The 6,291-nt window shown below is 38.2% G+C and overlaps 1 pseudogene; it reads left to right on the forward strand.

Moving 5' to 3' along the window:
• Positions 1–475: 475 nt before the first annotated feature.
• Positions 476–5,637, forward strand: LOC126721721 (uncharacterized; annotated as a pseudogene).
• Positions 5,638–6,291: the final 654 nt, after the last annotated feature.

Genomic DNA, 6,291 nt, shown 5'->3' on the forward strand with positions numbered 1-6,291 from the left:
TACCGAGGTTCTTGTTTGTCATAAACAACAGGTTGAGGTCTCCCATTTGAATCTGTCCATAGAATGATCTTGGGTTCCCTTTCGTTGTTGGGTCTCATTATTCCTGATGGGGTTCACATCATTTGGTATCAGAGCAGGTTTCTAGTTCAGGTTTGCCTATCCTTTAATATATTTATCTCTTCTTAGCCGAATTTCTTTTACCCTATCTGTTCAATCTTTGTTTGTCTTGTTGATGTCTAAACTATTGATCTGGTCTCACATCTCTTAGTTATTTTGAAATCTTATTTCATTATTCTCAAAAGCTAGTTGCTGATCATAATATAAAATATAAAAAAAAAAAAAAAAAAAAAAAAGACTCAAAGAAGAAGATAGAAAGGAGTCCGAACCAAAAAAAAAAAAAAAAATTCACTATTCTGTGCTTCCAAAATTCCGAAACTGTCATATTCCTTCTAATTCTAATCTGATGAAGATGAAGATGGCACAGGTTCACAAACGGATAGATCAGATGGAGAATAGACCTGAGGAGCAACCACAAAACGGTCGTAATTTGCGTAGAAGGGAAAGAGTTCCATCGAGGGAGGAGGATGAAGAGCGTCATGGGTCTGGTTTTGATGAAGAAGGAGATTGGGATTCCATTGTTAGCAATAGGAGACCTGGAGGAAGATTTAGAGAAGCTAAGAATCGCGAAGATAACAACTTGGGTGGTATTAAGATGAAGATTCCGTCCTTTCAAGGTAGGTCTGATCCTGAGGCATATCTTGAGTGGGAGAAGAAGATGGAGTTCATGTTTGATTGCCACAATTACTCCAAGACAAAGAAGGTAAAATTAGCCGTGATTGAATTTTCTAAATATGCTATTACTTGGTGGGATCAGCTTGTGATAAACAGGAGGCGGAATAGAGAACACCCAATACACACATGGGAGGAGATGAAAGTAGTGATGAGAAAGCGATTCGTTCCAAGTTACTACTACCGAGAGTTGTACAAAAAGCTACAAGGTCTTAGACAAGGGAGTCGAAGCGTAGAGGACTACTACAAGGAGATGGAGATTGCTATAATCCGCGCTAATGTAGAGGAGAATCGAGAGGCTACAATGGCTAGATTTTTGCTTGGCTTAAACCAAGAGATCCATGATAAGGTAGAGATGCAGCATTATGTGGAATTGGAAGATATGGTGCATATGGCTATCAAAGTGGAACAACAACTCAAGAGAGGGAATGGGACACGTGCAGGCCATAACTCTAGTTCTACCTCTTGGAAATCGAGTCATGCTAAGCCACTGGACAAGTCACAAACAAGCAAGTCAATGTTTTAAAACTGAAGCCTTGACCACCAGCCACATTCCTCAAATTAAAACTGAAGCCTCTACCTCTAGGAATCGTGATATTAAATGTTTTAGATGTCAAGGCAAGGGCCATATAGCAAGTCAATGTCCAAACAAGCAAGTCATGGTGTTGCAAGCCAATGATGAAATTGTGACCGATGATGAAAATTCCGACACCGATGACATGCCGCCATTAGAGGATGTTTCCGAGGAGGAGTATTTAGCCCCTGGTGCATTGACATTGGTGGCGAGGAGAGCATTCAGCTTGCAAGCAAAAGGAGTTGATGAAATACAGCGGGAGAACATCTTTCACACTAGGTGCTATGTTAAAGACAAGGTATGTAATGCGATTATTGATAGTGGTAGTTGTACTAATATTGCAAGCACAATTATGGTGGAGAAATTGGGATTGCCCATGGTAAAGCACCCTAGACCGTACAAGTTGCAATGGCTAAATGATAGTGGTGAGATCGGGGTGAACAAGCAAGTGTTAGTTGCATTTCGAATTGGTAAATACAAAGATGAAGTGTTGTGTGATATAGTACCGATGCAAGCGGGACACTTATTGCTAGGGCGTCCATGGCAATTCAATAGGCAAGTGAAGCATGATGGCTTTATGAACAAGTATTCTTTTCTACTTAATCAACGATCAATCACTCTTGTACCATTGACACCACAGCAAGTATACGAGGATCAAATAAGATTACAAAAGGAGAGTAATCAAAAGAAAGAGAGTGAGCAAAAGAAAAGGAGTGAAAATCAAAGAGAGGCCGAGAAAAATGAGGGAGAAAAAGAAAATCAAAATTCGGCCCTTGAGAGAAAATCAGAGAGAAAACAAAAGAATTTCTATGCAAAAGTGAGTGAAATCAAGCAAGCAATGTTTTCAAATAAGCCGATGATTGTACTTTTGTACAAAGAGGCACTTTTAAACACTAACGAACTTGACCTTACTTTGCCTAGTTCTATTGTTTCTCTTTTGCAGGAGTACGAGGATGTCTTCCCTGAGGAAACACCACATCGGTTACCTCCAATCCGAGGGATTGAACATCAAATTGATTTTGTTCCCGGTGCAACCATTCCAAACCGACCAACTTATAGGAGCAATCCCGAGGAGACAAAGGAGCTTCAACGGCAAGTAAGTGAATTGTTAGAGAAAGGGCACGTGAGGGAGAGCATAAGCCCATATGCAGTTCCGGTCTTACTAGTACCTAAGAAGGATGGGATGTGGAGAATGTGCGTTGATTGCCGAGCCTTCAACAACATAACGGTAAAGTATCATCATCCTATCCCATACTTAGATGATATGTTAGATGAGCTGCATGGTTCTTGCATATTTTCTAAGATTGATTTAAAAAGTGGTTATCATCAAATTAGGATAAAAGAAGGAGATGAATGGAAAACCGCCTTTAAAACAAAATATGGTTTATATGAATGGTTAGTCATGCCTTTTGGTTTGACTAATGCTCCGAGCACCTTTATGATACTTATGAACCATGTTTTGCGTGCATTTATAAGCAGATTTGTTGTTGTCTATTTTGATGATATACTTATTTATAGCAAAAACATAAACGATCATGTAGTACATTTGAAATCCGTTTTAGATGTGCTAAGGAAAAAAAGGTTGTTTGCTAATTTAAAGAAGTGCACTTTTTTCACCAATAAGCTTGTATTTTTGGGATTTGTTGTTAGTGCACAAGGTATACAGGTTGATGAAGAGAAGGTACGTGTAATCCAATATTGGCCAAGCCCCACAAGTATAGGTAATGTTTGTAGTTTTCATGGACTTGGTAGTTTCTACCGGTGGTTCGTGAAGGACTTCAGTAGCTTAGCCGCACCGCTTACCGAAGTGATCAAGAAGAACGTTGGATTTCGGTGGGGAGAAGAACAAGAGAAGGCATTTCAATTAATCAAAGAGAAGCTAACTAACGCACCTTTGTTGTCTTTACCCAACTTTTCTAAAACGTTTGAAATTAAATGTGATGCTTCAGGTATTGGTATAGGAGTTGTTTTTATGCAAGAAGGACAACCAATTGCTTACTTCAGCGAGAAACTCAACGGGGTAGCCTTAAACTACCCAACTTATGACAAGGAGTTGTATGAATTGGTTCGGGCTTTAGAGACGTGGCAGCACTACCTATGGCCTAAGGAGTTTGTGATTCACACCGATCATAAGTCCTTGAAACACCCGAAGGGCCAACGCAAGCTAAACAAAAGGCATGCGTGATAGGTGGAGTTCATAGAGACGTTTCCATACGTCATTCGGTACAAGCAAGGTAAGGAGAATGTAGTCGCCGATGCACTTTCTCGCAGGTATGCCTTACTCTCCACACTTGATACAAAATTGCTTAATTTTGAACACATTAAAGAATTATACACTGAAGACCACAAATTTTGTGAGGAATATCGAGCTTGTGAGAAAATCACCTTTGGTAAGTTCTTTAAGCTTGATGGATTCCTATTTCGAGAAAATAAGCTATGCATGCCTAATTGTTCTATAAGGGAGTTATTAGTGCAAGAATCACATGGTGGGGGATTAATGGGACATTTTGGAGTTGCAAAGACTTTAGCTATTTTGCAGGAACACTTCTATTGGCCTCACATGAAACGAGATGTCGAACGGATTTGTGGTAGATGTGTCACATGTAGGCAAGCTAAATCCAAAGTGCAGCCCAACGGTTTGTATACTCCTTTACCAATTCCTAGTGAGCCTTGGATTGATATTTCAATGGATTTTGTGTTAGGATTGCCTAGGACTAAACGTGGAAGAGATTCAATTTTTGTAGTTGTGGATAGATTTTCTAAAATGGCACATTTTATTCCATGTCACAAAATAGATGACGCTTCACATGTTGCTGATTTGTTCTTTAGAGAGATTGTGAGATTACATGGCATGCCTAGGACAATTGTTTCGGATAGAGATGCTAAGTTCTTGAGCTATTTTGGAAGACTTTGTGGTGTAAGCTAGGTACTAAGCTATTGTTTTCCACTACTTGTCATCCACAAACTGAAGGTCAAACTGAAATAGCAAATAGGACTTTGTCTACTCTATTGAGGGCAATCATTAGAAAGAACATCAAAACATGGGAAGAATGTTTACCACATGTTGAGTTTGCATATAATAGAGCTGTTCATTCTGCTACCAAATTTTCGCCATTTGAAATTGTGTATGGGTTTAATCCTTTAACTCCATTGGATTTATTTCCTTTACCTTTGATAGAGCACGTTAATTTAGATGGCAAAAAGAAAGCTGACTTTGTGAAGCAGATTCATGAGAAAGCAAGACTCAACATTGAGCGAAGAATGGAGCAATATGCCACACAAGCCAACAAGGGATGTCGCAAACTGGTTTTTGAACCCGTAGATTAGGTCTGGCTACATATGAGAAAAGAAAGATTTCTGGCGAAAAGATGTTCCAAATTGCTCCCAAGAGGAGATGGTCCCTTCCAAGTCCTCGAGCGTATCAATGACAATGCTTACAAGCTAGATTTACCTGGTAAGTACGATGTAAGTGCCACTTTTAATGTTACTGATTTGAGTCCTTTTGATGTAGGTGATGATTTGAGGGCAAATCTTTTTCAAGAGAAGGGGAATGATGGAGATCAAGGCACCGCTTCGAAGGATCTCGTTCAAGTACCAATTGGGCCAGTTACGAGAGCACAAGCAAAGAAGTTCAAGGATGTACTTAACGGACTCATCCAAGAGTTATGGGCTCAAGCAAATTCGTGGAGGCCCATTGAGCATGATCCACATGGGCAACAAAAAATCTTCACCTTGATTCAAGTTCTAGAAGGATCCGGTCAAGGCTAAGAATTGGCATGAAATATTTTAGGTCTATGTAAAAAACATTATTCTAGGTTTAGGTGATTTATTTCCTTGTTTTTAGGTGCATTTAATGCTTTTTAGGTCAAACTTTATTCCTAATATGGTTAGGTATCAATTAGGAGTTATTTTAGAATATATTTTCTTATCTGTCAAGTTTTAAAGAGCCTTTAAATAGTCATCTAAGTCTGTAAATGTTTTTCAGATATTATTGATAAAACTTGTGAGGTTTATTCTCTTTGGTTCTTTGAAGAACTACTCAAACTTATCGGGAATTCCCGTGGCGTTCATCTCGACTTATCAAACGGAGTTTCCATCACCGTTTGTGGCATCTTCCTTATACCGAGGTTCTTGTTTGTCATTAACAACGGGTCGAGGTCTCCCATTTGAATCTGTCCATAGAACGATCTTGGGTTCCCTTTCGTTGTTGGGTCTCATTATTCTTGACAGGGTTCACATCAATATTTGCTCCCGAGAGAGGTTTTGTTGCATAATGAGTTATGAGGCAGCAAAAATAAATCAACATGCGTCCAAGGGTCATGTGCAACGCACATAATCAGGTGAACTCTTAGACACTTGTTACTTTCTTTTTGTTGCCATATAATCCTATATGCCGCAATTGCTACATACTTGTAAGCAACAAAAGTTTCCCTTTTTCTCCCACTATAAGAAGTTTGCAAAAGGATTACTTTAAAGTATCCATTCTCTAGGGTACAATAAAACCTATAAATAGCAATTCTTGTGAATTCCAAATATACATATATAAATAATGAAGAGACACCATTAAAGAGTCGTGACTAGAAAAATACTATTAAAAATAGTTTACCAACAGTTAATAATGGTCAGAATTCAAGTTAGGCATTCTTGTCTACATAATTCTATAAAAAAATTATTAAAAAAAAAAAAAAAAAAAAAAAAAAAAAAAACTGAAACTTTGAACAAACTTCTGAGTGAAAGTGGTATTTAAAATTTTTCTAAAATAGTTCATTAAGAGCATTGGCAGAAGGTGTACCAAATGCTAAAATTTTAGCATTTGGCACACTAAACACTAAAAAACACAACTTATAAGCAAATTGGCCCTATTGTGTGGGGGTCAAATAACTCAACTGGTAAAGTTTTTTATTGTCAAATAAAATATATAGAATTTG

This window comes from Quercus robur, chromosome 4, assembly GCF_932294415.1.
Source record: "Quercus robur chromosome 4, dhQueRobu3.1, whole genome shotgun sequence".
Lineage (NCBI taxonomy): Eukaryota > Viridiplantae > Streptophyta > Magnoliopsida > Fagales > Fagaceae > Quercus > Quercus robur.